This window comes from Primulina tabacum, chromosome 10, assembly GCF_025594145.1.
Source record: "Primulina tabacum isolate GXHZ01 chromosome 10, ASM2559414v2, whole genome shotgun sequence".
Classification (NCBI taxonomy): Eukaryota; Viridiplantae; Streptophyta; class Magnoliopsida; order Lamiales; family Gesneriaceae; genus Primulina; species Primulina tabacum.
In genome coordinates this window covers 37,634,935-37,656,562 of record NC_134559.1, presented here as the reverse complement: position 1 = coordinate 37,656,562, position 21,628 = coordinate 37,634,935, and the positions used below count along the sequence as shown (strand labels likewise).

The following is a 21,628-nucleotide window of genomic DNA, read 5'->3' as shown; positions in this document are numbered from 1 at the left end:
ATTCGGCTAAAATCTCGTCACCTTGTTGCGGAGTAATGAGTCTCGTTCGTTTGCCCGTTTACAATCAAATTAACCTACAATTTTGTCCAAATCCGGCAGTGCCCGAGCTACGTTGATATCACATGTCTTATCTTGTCCCGATCGAGATTCAGATGATTTGAGTCGAAAATCGTCTGTCAACAAGTAATAAAAAAAAGAAAAACACGAAAAGGGGTGCAATACCAGGACTTCCCAAGGAGTCACCCATCCTAGTACTACTCTCGCCCAAGCACGCTTAACTTCGGAATTCTGATGGGATCCGGTGCATTAGTGCTGGTATGATTGCACCCAACATTGACAACGATATTTATTCTTATATCCCTCGAGTACGTGTGGAGCGAGAGGCGATGGACAACACGCGGCACTGCTATCGCCCAATCAGAACCATGAAGTTAGCGTTCTGGCGCGATGGCAAAGCTAGGATGGGTGACCTCCTTGGGAAGTCCTCGTGTCGCGATCGTTTACGTAAATTATGGCTAAAACTGTCGAAATAATTGTTTTTAATGAGTTAACCGTCCTTGGAGTAATCTGCGTCATACTCTTCCGCACAGAACCGGCTCACGACAACAAAAATTTCTAAATGTTCCCAGAAAATAGAAAAAAAATAAGAAGAAGAAAATAGCGAATGTAAAGCTATTATTATGCTTGAGATACGATAAAATGGAACAGGAATCGAATTTCGAACTTCCTAAGCGGATTTCTCGAGGAAACGGAAGCTTAACAGAAGCGGAAAATCGCAAATTATAGGGTATTAGAGAAGGAATTCGGCTAAAATCTCGCCAGCTCATTGCGGAGTAATGAGTCTCGTTCGTTTGCCCATTTACAATCAAATTAGGCTACAATTTTGTCAAAATCCGGCAGTTCCCGAGCTACGTTGATTTCACATGTCTTATCTGGTCTGGATCGAGATTCAGATGATTTGAGCCGAAAATCGTCTGTCAACAAGTAATCAAAAATAGAAAAACACGAAAAGGGATGCAACACGAGGACTTCCCAGGGGGTCACTCATCCTAGTACAGCTCTCGCCCAAGCACGCTTAACTTCAGTGTTCTGATGGGATCCGGTGCATTAGTTCTGGTATTATCGCACCCGAAATTGGGTGGGATTTTTATTCTTATATCTCTCGAGTACGTGTGGAGCAGGCGGCGATGGACAACTCGCGGCACTGCTCTCGCCCAATCAGAACCATGAAGTTAAGCTCGAAATAATTGTTTTTAATGAGTTAACCGTCTCCGGAGTAATCTGCGTCATACGCTTCCGCACAGAACCGGCTCACGACAACAAAAATCGCTAAATGTGTACAAGAAAATAGGAAAAAAAATAAGAAGAAAAAAATAGCGAATGTAAAGCTATTTTTATATCTGAGATACGATAAAATGCAACATGAATCGAATTTCGAACTACCTAAGCGGATTTCTCGAGTAAACAGAAGCTTAACAGAAGCGGAAAATCGCAAATTAGAGGGTCTTAGAGAATGAATTCGGCTAAAATCTCGCAAGCTCAATGCGGAGTAATGAGTCTCGTTCGTTTGCCCGTTTACAATCAAATTAGGCTACAATTTTGTCAAAATCCGGCAGTTACATTGAGTGCGATTTTTATTCTTATATCTCGCCCAATCAGAACCATGAAGTTAAGTGTTCTGGCGTGATGGCAGAGCTGGGATGGGTGACCTCCCTGGGAAGTCCTCGTGTCGCGATCGTTTACGTAAACTATGGCTAAAATAGTCGAAATAATTGTTTTTAATGAGTTAACCGTCTCCAGAATAATCTGCGTCGTACCCTTCCGCACATAACCGGCTCACGACAACAAAAATCGCTAAATGTTCCCAGAAAATAGAAAAAAAATAAGAAAAAGAAAATAGCGAATGTAAAGCTATTTTTATGCTTGTGATACGATAAAATGGAACATGAATCGAATTTCGAACTTCCTAAGCGGATTTCTCGAGGAAACGGAAGCTTAAAACAAGGGGAAAATCGCAAATTAGAGGGTCTTAGAGAAGGAATTCGGCTAAAATCTCGCCCCGCTTATTGCGGAGTAATGAGTCAGTGCCCGAGCTATGTTGATTTCACATGTCATATCTGGTCTCGATCGAGATTCAGATGATTTGAGACGAAAATCGTCTGTCAACAAGTAATCAAAAATAGAAAAACACGAAAAGGTGTTCAACACGAGGACTTCCCAGGGAGTCACTCATCCTAGTACTGCTCTCGCCCAAGCACGCTTAACTTCGGAGTTCTGATGGGATCCGGTGCATTAGTTCTGGTATGATCGCACCCGACATTGACTGGGATTTTTATTCTTATATATCTCGAGTACGTGTGGAGCGGGCGGCGATGGACAACACGCGGCACTGCTCTCGCCCAATCAGAACCATGAAGTTAAGCTCGAAATAATTGTTTTAAATGATTTAACCGTCTCCAGAGTAATCTGCGTCATACCCTTCTACACATAACCGGCTCACGACAACAAAAATCGCTAAATGTTCCTAGAAAATAGAAAAAAAATAAGAAGAAGAAAATAGCGAAGATAAAGCTATTATTATGCATGAGATACGATAAAATGGAACCGGAATCAAATTTCGAACTTCCTAAGCGGATTTCTCGAGGAAACAGAAGCTTAACAGAAGCGAAAAATCGCAAATTAGAGGGTCTTAGTGAATGAATTCGGCTAAAATCTCGCCAGCTCATTGCGGAGAAATGAGTCTCGTTCGTTTTCCCGTTTACAATCAAATTAGGCTACAATTTTATCCAAATTCGGCAGTGCCCGAGCTAAGTTGATTTCACATGTCTTATCTGGTCCTGATCGAGATTCAGATGATTTGAGCCGAAAATCATCTGTCAACAAGTAATCAAAAATAGAAAAACACGAAAAGGGTGCAACACGAAGATTTCCTAGGGGGTCACCCATCCTAGTGCTGCTCTCGCACAAGCACGCTTAACTCCGTAGTTCTGATGGGATCCGGTGCATTAGTGCCGTTATGATCGCCCCAGACATTGAGTGGGATTTTTATTCTTATATCCCTCGAGTACGTGTGGAGCAGGCGGCGATGGACAACACGCGTCACTGCTCTCGCCCAATCAGAACCATGAAGTTAAGATCGAAATAATTGTTTTTAATGAGTTAACCTTCTCCGGAGTAATCTGCGTCATACCCTTCCGCACAGAACCGGCTCACGACAACAAAAATCGCTAAATGTTCCCAGAAAATACAAAAAAAATAAAAAGAAGAAAATAGCGAATATAAAGCTATTATTATGCCCGAGATACGATAAAATGGAACAGGAATCGAGTTTCGAAATTCCTAAGCGGATTTCTCGAGGAAACGGAAGTTTAACAGAAGCGGAAAATCGAAAATTATAGGGTCTTGGAAAAGGAATTCGGCTAAAATCTCGCCAGCTCATTGCGGAGTAATGAGCCTCGTTCGTTTGCCCGTTTACAATTAAATTAGCCTACAATTTTGTCCAAATCCAACAGTGATCGAGCTACGTTTATTTCACATGTCTTATCTGGTCTCGATCGAGATTCAGATGATTTGAGCCGAAAATCGACTGTCAACAAGTAATCAAAAATAGAAAAACACGGAAAGGGGTGCAACACAAGGACTTCCCAGGGGGTCAACCATCCTAGTATTGCTCTCGCCTGAGCACGCTTAACTTCGGGGTTCTGATGGGATCCGGTGCATTAGTGCTGGTATGATCGCACCCGACATTGATTGGGATGTTTATTTTTATATCCCTCGAGTACTTGTGGAGCGGGAGGCGATGGACAACACGCGGCACTGCTCTCGCCCAATCAGAACCATGAAGTTAAGCGTCTGGTGCGATGGCAGAGCTAGGATGAGTGACCTCCCTGGGAAGTCCTCGTGTCGTGACCATTTATGTAAATTATGGATAAAACAGTCGAAATAATTGTTTTTAATGAATTAACCATCTCCGGAGTAATCTGCGTCATACCCTTCAGCACAGAACTGGCTCACGACAACAAAAATCGATAAATGTTACCAGAAAATAGAAACAAAAAATATAAAGAAAATAGAGTACGTAAAGCTATTAACAGAAGCGGAAAATTGCAAATTAGAGGGTTTTAGAAAAGGAATTCGGCTAAAATCTCGCCAGCTCATTGCGGAGCAATGAGTCTCGTTCGTTTGTCCGTTTACAATCAAATTAGCCTACAATTTTGCCCAAATCCGGCAGTGCCCGAGCTACGTTGATTTCACATGTCTTATCTGGTCTCGATCGAGATTAAGATGATTTGAGCAGAAAATCGTCTGTCAACAAGTAATAAAAAATATAAAAACACGAAAAGGGGTGACACACGAGGACTTCCAAGGGGGTCACCCAACCTAGTACTGCTCTCGCCCAAGCACGCTTAACTTCGGAGTTCTGATGGGATCCGGTGCATTAGTGCTGTTATGATCGCACCCGACATTGAGTGGGATGTTTATTCTTATATCCCTCGAGTACTTGTGGAGCGAGAGGCGATGGACAACACGCGGCACTGCTCTCGCACAATAAGAACCATGAAGTTAAGCGTTCCGGCGCGATGGCAGAGCTAGGATGGGTGACCTCCCTGGGCAGTCCTCGTGTCGCGACCGTTTACGTAAATTATGGCTAAAACAGTCGAAATAATTGTTTTTAATGAGTTAACCGTCTCCGGAGTAATCTGCGTCATACCCTTTTCCGCACAGAACCGTCTCACGACAACAAAAATCGCTAAATGTTCCCAAAAAATAGAAAAAAAAATAAGAAGAAGAAAAAAGCGAATGTAAAGCTATTATTATGCCTGGGATACGATAAAATTGAACCGGAATCGAATTTCGAATTTTCTAAGCGGATTTCTTGATGAAACGGAAGCTTAACAGAAGCGGAAAATCGCAAATTAGAGGGTCTTAGAGAAGGAATTTGGCTAAAATCTCGCCACCTCGTTGCGGAGTAATGAGTCTCGTTCGTTTGCCCGTTTACAATCAAATTAGCCTACAATATTGCCCCAATCCGGCAGTGCCCGAGCTACGTTGAATTCACATGTCTTATCTTGTCCCGATCGAGATTCAGATGCTTTGAGCCGAAAATCGTCTGTCAACAAGTAATCAAAAATAGAAAAACATGAAAAGAGGTGCAACACGAGGACTTCCCAGTGGGTCAACCATCCTAGTACTGCTATCGCCCAAGCACGCTTAACTTCGGAGTTCGGATGGGATCTGGTGCATTAGTGCTGGTATGATCGCACCCGACATTGAGTGGGATGTTTATTCTTATATCCCTCGAGTACGTGTGAAGCGGGCGGCGACGGACAACACGCGGCACAGCTCTCGCCCAATCAGAACCATGAAGTTAAGCGTTCTGGAGCAATGGAAGAGCTAGGATGGGTGACCTCCCCTGGCAGTCCTCGTGTCGCGACCGTTTACGTAAATTATGGCTAAAACAGTCGAAATAATTGTTTTTAATTAGTTAACCGTCTCCGGAGTATTCTGCGTCATACCCTTCCGCACAGAACAGGCTCACGACAACAAAAATCGCTAAATATTACCAGAAAATAGAAAAAAAAAATAAGAAGAAGAAAATAGCGAATGTAAAGATATTATAATGCCGGAGATACGGTAAAATGGAACCGGAATTGAATTTCGGACTTCCTAAAAAGATTTATCGAGGAAACGGAAGCTTAAAAAAAACGGAAAATTGCAAATTAGAGGGTCTTAGAGAAGAAATTCAGCTAAAATCTCGCCAGCTCATTGCGGAGTAATGAGTCTCGTTCGTTTGCCCGTTTACATTCAAATTAACCTACAATTTTGTCCAAATCCGGCAGTGCCCGAGCTACGTTGATTTCACATGTCTTATCTGGTCCCGATCGAGATTCAGATGATTTTAGCCGAAATTGTCTGTCAACAAGTAATCAAAAATAGAAAAACACGAAAAGGGGTGCAACACGAGGACTTCCCTGGGGGTCACCCATCCTAGTACTGCTCTCGCCCAAGCACGCTTAACTTCGGAGTTCTGATGGGATCCGGTGCATTATTGCTGGTATGATCGCACCCGACATTGAGTGGGATGTTTATTCTTATATCCCTCGAGTACGTGTAAAGCGGGCGGCGATGGACAAAACGCGGCGCTGCTCTCGCCCAATCTGGACCATGAAGTTAAGCGTTTTGGCGCGATGGCAGAGCTAGGATGGGTGACCTCTCCGGGAAGTCCTCGTGTCGCGATCGTTTACGTAAATTATGGTTAAAACTGTCGAAATAATTGTTTTTAATGACTTAACCGTCTCCGGAGTAATCTGCATCATACCCTTCCGCACAGAACCGGCACACGACAACAAAAATCGCTAAGTGTTTCCAGAAAATAGAAAAAAAATAAGAAGAAGAAAATAGCGAATGTAAAGCTATTATTATGCCTGGGATACGATAAAATGGAACAAAAATCGAATTTTGGACTTTCTAAGCGGATTTCTCGAGGAAACGGAAGCTTAACAGAAGCAGAAAATCGCAAATTAAGGGTCTTAGAGAAGGAATTCGGCTAAAATCTCGCCACCTCGTTGCGGAGTAATGAGTCTCGTTCGTTTAACCGTTTACAATCAAATTAGGCTACAATTTTGTCCAAATCCGGCAGTGTCCGAGCTACGTTGATTTCACATGTCTTATCTAGTGCACGATCGAGATTCAGATGATTTGAGCCGAAAATCGTGTGTCAACTAGTAATCAAAAATAGAAAAACACGAAAAAGGGTGCAACACGAGGACTTCCCACGGGGTCAACCATCCTAGTATTGCTCTCGCCCAAGCACGCTTAACTTCTAAGTTCTGATGGGATCCGGTGCATTAGAGCTGGTATGATCGCACCCGAAATTGGGTGAGATGTTTATTCTTATATCCCTCGAGTACGTGTGGAGCGGGCGGCAATGGACAACACGCGGCACACCTCTCGCCCAATCAGAACCATGAAGTTAAGCGTTCTGGCGCGATGGCAGAGCTAGGATGGGTGACCTCCCCGGGAAGTCCTTGTGTCGCGACCGTTTACGAAAATTATAGCTAAAACAGTTGAAATAATTGTTTTTAATAAGTTAACCGTTTTCGGAGTAATCTGCGTCATACTCCTCCGCACAGAACCGGCTCACGACAACAAAATCGCTAAATGTTTCCAAAAAATAGAAAAAAAATAAGAATAAGAAAATAGCGAATGTAAAGCTATTATTATGTCTGGGATACGATAAAATGGAACCGGAATCGAATTTAGGACTTCCTATGCAGATTTGTCGAGGAAAAAGAAGCTTTAACAGAGGCGGAAAATCGCAAAATAGAGGGTCTTAGAAAAAGAATTCGGCTAAAATCTTGCAATCTCATTGCAGAGTAATGAGTCCCGTTCGTTTGCCCGTTTGCAATCAAATTAGCCTACAATTTTGTCCAACTCCGGCAATGCCTGAGCTACGTTGATTTCACATGTCTTATCTGGTCCCGATCGAGATTCATATGATTTGAGCCGAAAATCGTCTGTCAAAAAGTAATCGAAAGTAGAAAAACACGAAAAAAGGTGCAACACGAGAACTTCCCAGGGGGTCGCCCATCCTAGTACTGGTCTCGCCCAAACACGCTTAACTTCGGAGTTCTGATGGGATCCGGTGCATTAGTGCTAGTATGATTGCACCTGACAATGAGTGGGATGTTTATTCTTATATCCCTCGAGTACGTGTGGAGCGGGCGGCGATGGTCAACACGCGGCACTGCTCTCGCCCAATCAGAACCATGAATTTAAGCGTTCTGACGCGATGACAGAGCTAGGATGGGTGACCTCCCTTGGAAGTCCTTGTGTCGCGACCGTTTACATAATTATAGCTAAAACAGTCGAAATAATTGTTTTTAATGAGTTAACCGTCTCTGGAGTCATCTGCGTCATACCCTTCTGCACCGAACCGGCTCACGACAACAAAAATCGCTAAATGTTCACAGAAAATAGAAACAAAATAAGAAGAAGAAAATAGCGAATGTAAAGCTATTATTATGCCTGGGATACGATAAAATGGAACCGAAATCGAATTTCGAACTTCCTAAGCGGATTTCTCGAGGAAACGAAAGCTTAACAGAAGCTGTAAATCGCAAATTAGAGGGTCTTAGAGAAAGAATTCGGCTAAAATCTCGTCAGTTCATTGCGTAGTAATGAGTCTCGTCCGTTTGCCCGTTTACAATCAAATTAGCCTACAATTTTGTCCAAATCCGGCAGTGTCAGAGCTACGTTGTTTTCACATGTCTTATCTGCTCCCGAACGAGATTCAGATGATTTGAGCCAAAAATAGTATGTCAACAAGTAATCAAAAACATAAAAACACGAAAAGGGGTTCAACACGAGGACTTCCAAGGGGGTCACCCATCCTAGTACTGCTCTCGCCCAAGCACGCTTAAATTCGGAGTTCTGATGTGATTTGGTGTATTAGTGCTGGTATGATCGCACCCGACATTGAGTGGGATGTTTATTCTTATATCCCTCGAGTACGTGTGGCGCGGGCGGCGATTGACAACACGCGGCACTGCTCTCGCCCAATCAGAACCATGAAGTTAAGCGTTCTGGCGCGATGGCAGAGCTAGGATGGGTGACCTCCCTTGGAAGTTCTCGTGTCGCGACCGTTTACGTAAATTATGGATAAAACAGTCAAAATAATTGTTTTTAATGAGTTAACAGTCTCCGGAGTAATATGCGTCATACCCTTCCGCACAGAACCGGCTCACGACAACAAAAATCGCTAAATGTTCCCAGAAATTAGAAAAAAAAATAAGAAAAAGAAAATAGCGAATATAAAGCTATTATTATGCCTGGGATATGATAAAATGGAACCGGAATCGAATTTAGAACTTCCTAAGCGGATTTCTTAAGGAAACGGTAGCTTAACAGAAGCGGAAAATCGCAAATTAGAGGGTCTTAGAGAAGGAATTCGGCTAAAATCTTGCCAGCTCATTGCGGAGGAATGAGTCTCGTTCATTTGACCGTTTACAATCAAATTAGGCTACAATTTTGTCCAAATCCGGCAGTGTCCGAGCTACGTTGATTTCACATTTCTTATCTGGTCCCGATCAAGATTCAGATGATTGGAGCCGAAAATCGTCTGTCAACAAGTAATCAAAAATAGAAAAACACGAAATGGGTGCAACACAAGGACTTCCCAGAGGGTCACCCATCCTAGTACTGCTCTCATCCAAGCCCGCTTAACTTAGGAGTTCTGATAGGATCCGGTGCATTAATACTTGTATGATCGAACCTTACATTGAGTGGGATGTTTATTCTTATATCCCTCGAGTACGTGTGGAGCGGGCGGCGATGGACAACACGCGGCACTGCTCTCGCCCAATCAAAACCATGAAGTTAAGCGTTCTGGCGCGATGGCGGAGCTAGGATGGGTGACCTCCCTGGGAAGTCCTCGTATCGCGACCCTTTACGTAAATTATGGGTAAAACAATCGAAATAATTGTTTTTAATGAGTTAACCATCTCCGGAGTAATCTGCGTCATACCTTTCAGCACATAACCGGCTCATGACAACAAAAATCGCTAAATGTTCCCAGAAAATAGAAAAGAAAATAAGAAGAAGAAAATAGCGAATGTAAAGCTATTATTATGCCTGGGATACGATAAAATGGAACCAGAATCGAATTTCGAACTTCCTAAAAGGATTTCTCGAGGAAACAGAAGCTTAACAGAAGCGGAAAATCGCAAATTAGAGGGTCTTAGAGAAAAGAATTCGGCTAAAATCTCGCCAACTCATTGCGGAGTAGTGAGTCTCGTTCGTTTGCCCGTTTAAAATCAAATTAGCCTACAATTTTGTCCAAATCAGGCAAAGCCCGAGCTACGTTGATTTCACATGTCTTATCTGGTCACGATCGAGATTCAGATGATTTGAGCCGAAAATCGTCTGTCAACAAGTAATCAAAAATAGAAAAACACAAAAAGGGGTGCAACACTTGGACTTCAAAGGGGGTCACCCATCCTAGTACTGCTCTCGCCCAAGCACGCTTAACTTCGGAGTTCTGATGGGATCCGGTGCATAAGTGCAGGTATGATCGCACCCGACATTGAGTGGGATGTTTATTCTTATATCCCTCGAGTACGTGTGGAGCGGGCGGCGATGGACAACACGCGGCACTGCTCTCGCCCAATCAGAACCATGAAGTTAAGCGTTCTGGCGCGATGGCAGAGCTAGGATGGGTGACCTCCCTTCGAAGTCCTCGTGCCGTGAAAAGGGGTGCAACACTTGGACTTCCAAGGGGGTCACCCATCCTAGTACTGCTCTCGCCCAAGCACGCTTAACTTCGGAGTTCTGATGGGATCCGGTGCATAAGTGCAGGTATGATCACACCCGACATTGAGTGGGATGTTTATTCTTATATCCCTTGAGTACGTGTGGAGCGGGCGGCGATAGACAACAAGCGACACTGCTCTCGCCCAATCAAAACCATGAAGTTAAGCGTTCTGGCGCGATGACAGAGCTAGGATGGGTGACCTCCCTTGGAAGTCCTTGTGTCGCGACCGTTTACATAAATTATAGCTAATACAGTCGAAATAATTGTTTTTAATGAGTTAACCGTCTCCGGAGTAATCTGCGTCATACCCTTCCGCACAGAACCGGCTCACGACAACAAAAATCGCTAAATATTCCTAGAAAAAAATATAAGAAAAAGAAAATAGCGAATGTAAAGCTATTATTATGCCTGGGATACGATAAAATGGAACCAGAATCGAATTTCGGACTTCCTAAATGGATTTCTCGAGGAAACAGAAGCTTAACAGAAGCGGAATATCGTAAATTAGAGGGTCTTAAAGAAATAATTCGGCTAAAATCTCGCCAGCTCATTGCGGAGTACTGAGCCTCGTTCGTTTGCCCGTTTACAATCAAATTAGCCTACAATTTTGTCCAAATCCGGCAGTGCCCGAGCTACGTTTATTTCACATGTCTTATCTGGTCCCGATCGAGATTCAGATGATTTGAGCCGAAAATCGTCTGTCAACAAGTAATCAAAAATAGAAAAACACAAAAAGGGGTGCAACACTTGGACTTCAAAGGGGGTCACCCATCCTAGTACTGCTCTCGCCCAAGCACGCTTAACTTCGGAGTTCTGATGGGATCCGGTGCATAAGTGCAGGTATGATCGCACCCGACATTGAGTGGGATGTTTATTCTTATATCCCTCGAGTACGTGTGGAGCGGGCGGCGATGGACAACACGCGGCACTGCTCTCGCCCAATCAGAACCATGAAGTTAAGCGTTCTGGCGCGATGGCAGAGCTAGGATGGGTGACCTCCCTTCGAAGTCCTCGTGCCGTGACTGTTTACGTAAAGTATGGATAAAACAGTCAAAATAATTTATTTTAATGAGTTAACCGTCTATGGAGTAATATGCGTCATACCCTTCCGCACAGAACCGACTCACGACAACAAAAATCGCTAAATGTTCCCAGAAAATAGAAAAAAAAATAAGAAAAAGAAAATAGCGAATGTAAAGCTATTATTATGCCTGGGATACGATAAAATGGAACCGGAATCGAATTTAGAACTTCCTAAGTGGATTTCTTGAGGAAACGGAAGCTTAACAGAAGCGAAAAATCGCAAATTAAAGGGGTCTTAGAGAAGGAATTCGGCTAAAATTTCGCCAGCTGTTCCGGGCAGCCCGTGCGCGTAGGGTCGCGCACGGGTGCGCGCAGCGTGCGCGCGGCCTGTCCGCAGAGACGCGCAGCCAACGCGCGCAGATTGTGCGCACGCTGTGCGGAGTGTCCGCACAGCGCGCGGCGTGCGGAACGTCCGCACAACGTTCGGGCAGCGGGGCGGGCAGCACGGGCGGCTGCCCGGGAGTGTCTCGGGAACCGTTTTGGATAATGGGCTTGAATTGTTTGGGCCTAGGGTGCAATTTTCTGATTTTTCAAATTTTTGGGTAAAATTGAAATTTTTGAAAATTGGTTCAATTTTTATTTTTGAAAATTTAATTTTTGAAAATTAATAATTTTTTGGTAAAATAAATAATTAGAATATGATTTTAATTATTTATGGTAAAAATGAGTTTTTACAAGAAATCAATTATTTTTGATTTAATTGGAAATTAAATAAATTTGTTTATTTAATTTATTAATTCTTTAATAATTGTGGTGGTTAGTGATAAAATTATTAGATATATGATTAATCAATTAATTAAATTGTTTAACTAAATTGATGTTAATATTTGATATTAAATGCATGAAGGATGATCGAGAGCCTTGACCAATGTGTTAGGTGTATGTTAGGATATTTTACTGTTTTTATTCATTTTGTTAATATTTGATATTATTAAAGTGGGCCTGGTTTATGGCCCGTTCCCACCCCATGAGATGTATCCCTTATGTGCCATGGCTATTTAAATGTAATTATTAGAAATAGTGGGAGATCAAGACTGGAAGATGGTGGGCCCGATGAACGAGATGAAGACATGTAAAATATTGGAAGCTCTTGTAATAGTTGCATTTGCATCCCTGCATTCACCTAGGTTTGGACCTGGATCCATGTATGGCTCACATGGATCTAATAGTGTTGGCGATCGATCATCATTATTTATTGTTGAATGTCATATTATGATATATGCGATATATAGTAGTATGCATGTATGTATATTATTAAGTAAATATAGTTGCATGAATCCGGCAAACATACAAACTCGTGGCACGCGATTTTTAAATTAAAATGATGAGACAATTTTTGAAATTAAAATCCCTCATTTTAAATAAGATTCAAAATTTATATCAAACCGAAAAAGTAAAAATTAAAAGAGTTTAATTTTTCCTTGTCTTCCATCAACCGTGGTTGCATGTTGATCGCTACCCGCGGACAGTGTCTGGCTCATATTATTGGGGAGGCCTGTACGCCGGAAAGCTGTGACTTCCACCGGACATATGATGTGAATTGAGTGGAACTCCCATGACTTCGGCTCATATTATTGGGGGAACTCATGGCGACCGTCCACTACAATTCAATATTGATGGGTTGGTTTGACACGTGAAAATAAACGGCGTCATATTATTGGGTCCTTATTAAACGTGAGGCAAAACACGCGGAGGTTGCATAGGGATGCAATTGGACTCTACCTTTTAGAAATTATAATTGGCTGATATTATTCGGGATTATAATTGGCTAATTGGACTCTACGTGCCCACTAAGAAAATGCGATTTCCCTTTTTAATCAGAGGGTGGTGGAAATGTCAAAATAGTGGGAGGGGGATTTATAAAATAAAATCCATATTTTATATCTTAAAATTATTTTAAAATAATCAGCAACTATTATTCTGTTTCCATATCAGTATATTTTTCGATTTCGTCACATAATCTAATTTTGTTATTAACAAGCTAACCGAATCTAATTTTCAAGACTGGTTGGGAAATTGTTCTGAATTTGGAGAAAATGACATACACACTAATGTCAGTCCAGTTGAACTGAAAAAGCATGCAAGATGGTAAGACCATAGTATGCAAGCTAAAGTGTAACAAGCTCGCTTCTATGTCAAATGAACTGTAGGGACAGTTTGAGGAAATGTTGGATGCTGCTGACATTCGAATACACATGCAAGAGTTGCATGGTGCATGAAACTCCTACAATGATACACATTATTTTCAAGGAGCTCATGACCACACGTATGCAAGATGGGGCTTTGGCCCATGAGCATGGTGTACGTATGACTGGGCTTATTGAAAATGTGGTGGGCCTGGAATATGTGATTCCTAACGAGTTAGTTGATAACATCAATTTGTTATCTTTCTATTCCTCATTTGACGGGGTTATGGTGAACTTCAAGTTTAATAAGATATTTTGATAGTCTTGAAGAGCTAGTCAATATGCTTATGACTTATGAGATCACCATAAAATAAGAAAAAATTGTTATTTTTATAATGGGCCTTTCGTCGGACGAAAAATGACCCACAAGGTAAGGGAAAGAAATGTTCCGCCCCTCACAAGGAAAAACAAACCCAATAAGAGGCAAACTCCGAAGAACACTTAAAGGTCCCACAAAGCCCGATAAGTCAGAACATATTTATTTCACTGCAAGAAGTCCGGACATAAGAAATTATATGTGCCAGAAATGTTCTGGAAATGATAAGTGAATGTCCAAGTAAACATGATTTCACAACAAACAAAAGAAAATTAGATGATCCAAATCCCACACAAATATGGCATGCTAGACTATGTCACATTTCCCAAAGAAGGATGCACAAACTAGTGGGAGAAGACATGTTTGACTTGTCAAACATAAATTCTCTACTTACTTGTGAGTTCTGTCTAAAAGAAAAAACGACTAAGACTCCATTCGATGGAAACGTGGAACGTGCACATGGTCTACTGGATTTGATCCACACAGACGTTTGTGGCCCGATAAGTGTTAGCACAAAATATGGGCAATCTTACTTCATTACCTTTACTAATGACCATTCGAGGTATGGGTACGTTTATTTGATGAAACACAAATCTGAAGCATTTGAAAAGTTCAAAGAGTTCAGATCTGAAGTAGAAAATCAGCTGGAAAGAAGTATTAAGGCACTTCGATCTGATCGAGGTGGAGAATACTTAAATGCTGAATTTTTGGGTTATCTAAAAGAGAATGGGATTCTCTCACAGTGGACTCCACCAGCAACACCACAATTGAATGGTGTTTCTGAACGTCGTAAGCGAACCTTGTTGGACATGGTTTGATCCATGATGGGATTCACTGAATTGCCTACATCATTTTGGGGCTTTGCGCTTGAAACTGCGGCAATGTTGTTGAATAATGTCTACGCTAAAGCAGTTGATAAAACACCATATGAGATATGGATGGGAAAAACTCTCAAATATTCTTACGAGAGAATATGGGGATGTCCTGCTTACGTGAAGCAGACAGTGGGAGACAAACTGGATAGTAGATCCACTTTGTTCTACTTTGTAGAATATCCAAAGAATTCTGTTGGGTATTATTTCTATCGTCTCAATGAAGCAAAAGTGTTTGTTTCAAGAAATGCCACCTTTTTGGAAAATGAATTTCTATTAGATAGAAAAGGCAAGATGATAGAACTTGAAGAAATTCAAGATACTTCCTCAACTGTAGAAGTTTAACCCATTTCCAAGAACCAGTAGTTGAAGTACAAGCTCCTAGAAGGTCTGATAGGGTTATTAGACCGCCTGCAAGATATACGCTTCTTCATGAACAAAGCCACGATGAGCATTGTGTTGGATGTGATCCAATGAATTTCAAAGAAGCAATATCTGATACTGATTCAACCAAATGGCTTGAAGCCATGCAGTCAGAAATGGACTCTATGTATTCAAACCAAGTCTGGACATTAGTGGATCCACCTGAGGGAATCGTTCCCATAGGATGCAAATGGATCTACAAAAGAAAGCTTGGGGCGGATGGGAAGGTAGTGACCTTCAAAGCAAGACTGGTTGCAAAAGGATATACTCAAAGGCAAGGAGTTGACTATGAGGAAACTTTTTCACCAGTTGCTATGTTTAAGTCCATTAGAATACTACTAGCCATAGCAGCATAGTATGACTATGAGATATGACAAATGGATATAAAGACTGCATTCCTCAACGGAGACATCAAAGAGGAGATTGATATGTCTCAACCTGAGGGATACACATCAGTGGGAAGTGAGCATAAGGTATGAAAACTTCAGAGATCAATATATGGTCTCAAGCAGGAGTCAAGGAGTTGGAACCTCAGATTTGATAGAACTATCAAAGAGTTTGGTTTTGCTAAGAATCCTGAGGAACCGTGTGTGTACAAGAAAGTTAGTGGGAGTGCAGTGACATTCCTAATACTTTATGTTGATTATATCATGCTCATTGGGAATGATGTAGGATTACTGCAATCAACTAAAGTATGGTTATCCAGTAAATTCTCCATGAAATACATGGGTGAAGCATCCTACGTATTGGGAATACAAATCTATAGAGATAGATCAAATAGGATGCTCGGACTCACCCAAGCCACCTATATCGATACCATTATAAAACGATTCTCTATGGAAGAGTCCAAGAGAGGATACTTACCAATATGTCATGGTATTACTCTATCTAAGGCAATGTGTCCCAAAACTGATGAAGAGATAGAGATGATGACACGAATTCCATATGCGTCAGCCATTGGTAGTAACATGTATAGTGTGATATAGACACGTCCTGATGTTGCTTACGCTCTGAGTGTTACAAGCAGATATCAGGCAAACCCTGGTCCAATGTATTGGAAGGCCGTGAAAGATATTCTTAAGTACTTGAGAAGGACTAAGAACTTGTTCATGGTCTATGGGGTGGAGAATTGAAATTGAAAGGCTACACTGATTCTAGCTTCCAATGTGACGTAGATGATTCGAAATCGACCTCTGGCTTTGTATTCATGCTTAATGGTGCGGCTGTCTCTTGGAAAAGTTCCAAGTAAAACACCGTTGCGGATTCCACCATTGAAGCTGAATATATTGCTGCATCTGATTCAGCCAAAGAGGTAGTTTGGATGAGGAATTTTGTCCAAGAGTTGGGCGTTATTCCTAATGGAGTTGATCCAGTCCCGTTGTACTGGAACAACACTGGTGCCATTGCACGAGCAAAGGAACCAAGGTCTCATCAGCGATCCAAACATGTACTGAGGAAGTTCCACATCATACGGGAGATTGTGGGAAGATGAGACATATCAGTCGAAAAAGTCCCCTCTGCAGATAATGTTGCTGATCCACTTACATAGCCCTTGCCAGGACCATTGTTTGAGAAGCATCGCGAAGCAATGGGATTAAAGTTATGGGTAGTTGGCTCTAGGGCAAGTGGTAGATTGTTAGAGTAGATGCCCTGCAAGCCAACGGTTGGCTAGGGAATTTATTGACTCAAGTGTAATAAACAATCTTTATTTTAATTTAACTTTTTATGATCTTGTTATACTTTATCTATATGCCCATGCAAACAGCATAGATAAAGTCCTTGATTATGCTTTAATACAAATGAATCGTAATTCGATGTTGAAACTCATTTGTAAACACTGCATATTCTAAATTCGTTCCTAGTCGATTCAGCCGCCTAAAACAGGGATAAAGGCCGCTTGAGCTCGAGACTAGCATCTGTGATGTTGTGTACTGCGTTTCTTGGTAAGGGCATAGAGATGTCCAAACATGCAGATGGGTAGTCATATGATGATTATACCGAACAACCCTCCCTCGGACTTTCCAAGTGGTTATCATTCATCGAGAGGATAAGTCCATGGTTATGATTGTACACCATTAGTCCTTACGACCCGGGACAAAACTGAGGCTCTATATGCTAGGGCTGTGATTTGACTCATTTACCGGCTCCAGGAGAGTCATCAGGTGGCGAGGTTGGGTACAGTTGCGACACATATAGGAGCCAGTGCATTGTAGTCGGGGATTCACCGCTCATCTACGGGTGTGGATATCCTATGTGATCTGATGTAATAATAGTGCATGGAATCTCTGGCCAGAGTATGAGATGTACGTTGGAGAAGGAGTTCTCCAATAGTACACGCGATTCCACTATTATAGTTGTCACATAGTTATCGAATTATTATGCAACCCTCGATGAACTAATGGTTGCAGATTCGATTGGGATATATGAGATGAAGGGACCGTACTGTACGTTAATCATAATCTACTGGTTCTTGCAGGCACTATCAGTGATACCTAGGGGGTCATGGGGCGATGCTACTAGACGCTCTTACCATGATCCGATGGGTGCAATCAGAAATGAGTTCTGACATTCTCATGATCAATTGTTGATACATAGAATGGGGCAAATTAAGGGTAAGCCCGAATAAAGGATTATGTCCTGAATCACAAGGAGTTGTGAACCCACGGCTAGCTGTATCCCTGAACCATTGAGGGTCACACAAGCACTGGATCGTTTGTTCCCGTTGAGAGAATAAATTCAAGGAGTTGAATTTATATTATGAGATAATAAATTCAAGGAGTTGAATTTATATAAAATATTGAGAGAATAAAATCAAGGAGTTGAATTTATATTATAATATAGTAAATTCAAGGAGTTGAATTTATGATATAGTAAATTCAAGAAGTTGAATTTATGAAATTTGGAGAGAATAAATTCAAGGAGTTGAATTTATAAAATTTGATAATTTAGTTTATTAAACTCAAAAGTTGGGTTTATTTAATATTAAATTTTGGAGGTGATAAATTCAAGGAGTTGAATTTATAATTTAAATATTAAATTCAAATGTTGAATTTATAATTAATTTAATTTATTAAACTTAAAAGTTGAGTTTATTAAATATTAAATTAAATATAATGGGAATATGTTTAATGGGCTTGTAGGAGTACAAGTCCAACATATTAAATAATTAAAGTTATTAATGGACTTTGATTAATTGATTAAACTAGTTGGACTAGCCCAATTAATTAATCAAACCCATTAATGTTAATTATGGAATTTAGGTCAAGGCTATTGTTTTTAGGAAAAAAAAGAGGAAAAATTGACCTAGCCTCCAAGTCTCCCAATTGGTGATTCACGTGAATGGCAATATCAAAAATTCCTCCAAAAATATTTTTGGCCATTTTTGAAAAAAAAAAGGTTTGAGCCGTCTCTCGTTTTCAATCTCTACGCAAAAGTTCTTCTAAATTTCTAGTGCAATTTAGAAGAGGAACAAATATTTCAATCGTGGACCGGATTAGGAGATCGAAGAAAGTTCGTAGGGAATCAACAAGAGCTAATCCGTTTATACCGGATTAGTTGGAGTCCAGTGATTTATTCACAAAAGGTATAACTTTTAACACCCTATGAATGTTTATGATAAAATCATACGAGCGTCCAAAGCAAAACTTATTTTGATTGTCAAAATAAACTAAAATTTTAAAACTTCCGCTGCGTTTGGACGTGAAGAAAACCGAGATCCAACACAGACTTCACCTACCCACCGATCTAGACAAAGAAAACAAGAAACCCCAAGCCGCTACACATCTCGGCCTTCACTCCAAACCTACCGAACCTTACACCAGCCTCATGACTCCACTAACCTGCTCTGAACGGTCCCTTAGCATCAACAAAACGACAGCCTCCTTGCACAATTCAAAAAAATGTGAGACTTGAAACAAAAAGAATGCAATAAACACAAGAAATTCAAAGATCTTCCATAGACAAGCTTGGATCGAAACTTTTCATGAATGAACACCAAACTCAGTATATAAAACGTGTATGATGCAGAAGAATGATATAAAGCGTGCCTGGTGAAAATATTTCGCAAGAAAACCGAAGAACGAGCGTCGGGAATCAAGTCGGAGAATTTTCTTACGCCTTGAATGGAAATGGCCGTGCTTTCAGCTGCTGGGATTTCTATGAAAATGTTGAGATGGGATTGAGGGTGTCGGCTGATTGGGGAGGGTAATGTTAGGTGTAGTGGGTCCTTAGGGATTTATTATGTAGTTAATTAAAATATAATAGGCCATAAGTTGTTAATTAAAGATTTAAAAAGGATTTTAAGCCCAACAAGCTTAAAAGTAGTCTCATTAAGTCCAAACACACTCCCGAAAAATATTTCGTGGTGTAAAGTTTTTGAAAATATTAGCCGAACCCTCAAAAAATCCCCCGATTCGATAAAATTTGCTTACCGGGTAAAAATAAAATTCTGCGGATAAAAATATCAAATAAATCTCAATTCTTGAAAAATACCTTTAAAACATCTTATATTAATTAATAGAACTTAATCGTGTAATAAAAATAATTTTCTTGAAAATTTTCCGGTCTCTGATCCTCGTTCAAGAGCGAAATGCAACTTAAAAACCTTAATGCATGAACTTATAAAATGTATGGAATAAATTCTACCATGCATGAATTATGAATAAAATGCATAAAAATAATTAAACACAATTTAATAAAATAAAAATACATTTTATGCTTTAAAAGAATTTAATGAAATACCAAAGAATTTAATAATTTGCATGCATGTGGTTTACGTGAACTTTCCGATTTTCGGGACGTTACAATCTTCTCCCCTTAAATTGAATTTCGTCCGCGAAATTCGCTTATCCTTGATAATCACAAAGTTTAGACTCTTAATTCTAGAATCTCAATATTCCACGTTTCCGCTGCGCCACTCTGATAAATAATAAATCTTAGGATGTACTTATGTCTCCTCAATCCTAATTATTTGCCTATTGAAATCCTTATTTGCGAATTGCAACCTAGAACGACTTATTGCGACTTAGATTCTATTCTACTCATGCCTCAAATTCCGATTTTTCTCAAACTTCCCATATTAGAAATGGGCAGTTCGAATTTTATTGCGTCTTACTTTTCTATACTATACACGTAATGTTCATCAATTTATACATTATCATTTATGCAACTTAAGAAATCTTAACACCAAGATTTTACTGATCGACTTATATCTTCGGTGATACCTTAAAAGTTAAACCTTATCTCAAACCCATCATGATATTCGCCTAAGATCCTTGAATCGATCATTATCTTATAGCACCAAACTTACGTAACTTAATTATTTACAAGTACATCCCAAATATTAAATTGTTGCAAATCTTTAATTCGAGTAGCGTTAATCATAAAACTAATCGAACTTCTACCTAATTAATAAAACACTTCTATCATCAATCACATGCTTAAACTATTTTCTTCCCAATTACAATTTAGTTGAGGCTTAAGGCCCTTGGACTTTCCTCGTTGAAATGAATGTTGCATTCTACGTTATTTCTCAATGCTTCATACATACTAGCCGTATAAAACTTATTAAGTCATCCCATGGGAGCATTAGACTAACTCTAATAAATCAACTTCACTTATACTCCATAGAGTTCTAGAATCCACATATCAAGCTTTTTAGATTTCTCACTCGAAAAATCTTAATATTCATTAATTGATAACTTATGTTGAACACAACTAATTCTTTTTTTTTTATATTATTATTATTTTTCACCACAATTCAAGCTTACGCGACCAAATAGTATTAGATAACATAATTCCAACAACACATATTCACTTATTCTCAAGTTTCTTAATAACTTACCAAAAATTCCTCAAGACGAGGTGTCCACCTCAATTCTTACATGCATCTATCGAGTAACCTAACCATCAAATATACCCAACTTTCTAGAAAATTTAAATTCCAACAAAGATATAATTTTAACACTTAAGATCATGATTAAAACTTATGCTACATCAAACCTTAAGTCCCCAAAAATAAGTTAACTTAATGTCTAATCTTGTAACTTGACTAAATGATCACTTTACCTTAAATTGTTATCACTCTAAATTCTTAATTTTTTCCATTGTCTTATTCCATTAACATTTAGATTTTCAAGCCCAATATTGAATCATCCTACAATGCCCTTGATTGTCTCTTATTATATTATAAGCCAGATTATAATCAAGTTCTAATTATCTCTTCAAGCTCAAATCACCGAAAAGTCTTATCATTTAAACCATTCAATTCTCACTTACAGCTAAACAAATCCTAAATTTCTTAAAAATTTCAAAATTAGTTTTACTTTCCTCGAAATTATCCGAATTTGTCCTAATCTCGAGAATCCAAAAATTACCCATAAGTTCTGGCGTTCCTAATCCCATTTTATAGGTTTCTCGTAACATAAAATTCAATAAT

At 40.1% G+C, this 21,628-nt stretch overlaps 13 non-coding genes and 2 pseudogenes across 13 annotated transcripts; all 15 read right to left on the bottom strand.

Moving 5' to 3' along the window:
• Positions 1-210: 210 nt before the first annotated feature.
• LOC142514231 (5S ribosomal RNA) lies at positions 211-329 on the bottom strand. The gene has a single exon (XR_012810135.1). It is a non-coding gene; the product is annotated as a 5S ribosomal RNA (ribosomal RNA).
• Positions 330-1,011: 682 nt separating this feature from the next.
• On the bottom strand, positions 1,012-1,130 carry LOC142509115 (5S ribosomal RNA). The gene has a single exon (XR_012807303.1). It is a non-coding gene; the product is annotated as a 5S ribosomal RNA (ribosomal RNA).
• Positions 1,131-2,196: 1,066 nt separating this feature from the next.
• Positions 2,197-2,315, bottom strand: LOC142508082 (5S ribosomal RNA). The gene has a single exon (XR_012806314.1). It is a non-coding gene; the product is annotated as a 5S ribosomal RNA (ribosomal RNA).
• A 594-nt stretch (positions 2,316-2,909) lies between these two features.
• LOC142511158 (5S ribosomal RNA) lies at positions 2,910-3,028 on the bottom strand (annotated as a pseudogene).
• Positions 3,029-3,623: 595 nt separating this feature from the next.
• On the bottom strand, positions 3,624-3,742 carry LOC142507122 (5S ribosomal RNA). Its single transcript, XR_012805385.1, has one exon. It is a non-coding gene; the product is annotated as a 5S ribosomal RNA (ribosomal RNA).
• Positions 3,743-4,342: 600 nt separating this feature from the next.
• LOC142507251 (5S ribosomal RNA) lies at positions 4,343-4,461 on the bottom strand. The gene has a single exon (XR_012805512.1). It is a non-coding gene; the product is annotated as a 5S ribosomal RNA (ribosomal RNA).
• A 686-nt stretch (positions 4,462-5,147) lies between these two features.
• Positions 5,148-5,266, bottom strand: LOC142516639 (5S ribosomal RNA). Its single transcript, XR_012812424.1, has one exon. It is a non-coding gene; the product is annotated as a 5S ribosomal RNA (ribosomal RNA).
• A 684-nt stretch (positions 5,267-5,950) lies between these two features.
• On the bottom strand, positions 5,951-6,069 carry LOC142513093 (5S ribosomal RNA). Its single transcript, XR_012809058.1, has one exon. It is a non-coding gene; the product is annotated as a 5S ribosomal RNA (ribosomal RNA).
• Positions 6,070-6,752: 683 nt separating this feature from the next.
• On the bottom strand, positions 6,753-6,871 carry LOC142507395 (5S ribosomal RNA). Its single transcript, XR_012805654.1, has one exon. It is a non-coding gene; the product is annotated as a 5S ribosomal RNA (ribosomal RNA).
• A 683-nt stretch (positions 6,872-7,554) lies between these two features.
• On the bottom strand, positions 7,555-7,673 carry LOC142513885 (5S ribosomal RNA). Its single transcript, XR_012809808.1, has one exon. It is a non-coding gene; the product is annotated as a 5S ribosomal RNA (ribosomal RNA).
• A 682-nt stretch (positions 7,674-8,355) lies between these two features.
• Positions 8,356-8,474, bottom strand: LOC142509980 (5S ribosomal RNA). The gene has a single exon (XR_012808123.1). It is a non-coding gene; the product is annotated as a 5S ribosomal RNA (ribosomal RNA).
• Positions 8,475-9,157: 683 nt separating this feature from the next.
• LOC142512539 (5S ribosomal RNA) lies at positions 9,158-9,276 on the bottom strand (annotated as a pseudogene).
• Positions 9,277-9,961: 685 nt separating this feature from the next.
• On the bottom strand, positions 9,962-10,080 carry LOC142514600 (5S ribosomal RNA). Its single transcript, XR_012810488.1, has one exon. It is a non-coding gene; the product is annotated as a 5S ribosomal RNA (ribosomal RNA).
• A 171-nt stretch (positions 10,081-10,251) lies between these two features.
• LOC142514213 (5S ribosomal RNA) lies at positions 10,252-10,370 on the bottom strand. The gene has a single exon (XR_012810118.1). It is a non-coding gene; the product is annotated as a 5S ribosomal RNA (ribosomal RNA).
• Positions 10,371-11,047: 677 nt separating this feature from the next.
• On the bottom strand, positions 11,048-11,166 carry LOC142514598 (5S ribosomal RNA). Its single transcript, XR_012810486.1, has one exon. It is a non-coding gene; the product is annotated as a 5S ribosomal RNA (ribosomal RNA).
• Between the last annotated feature and the right edge of the window lie 10,462 nt (positions 11,167-21,628).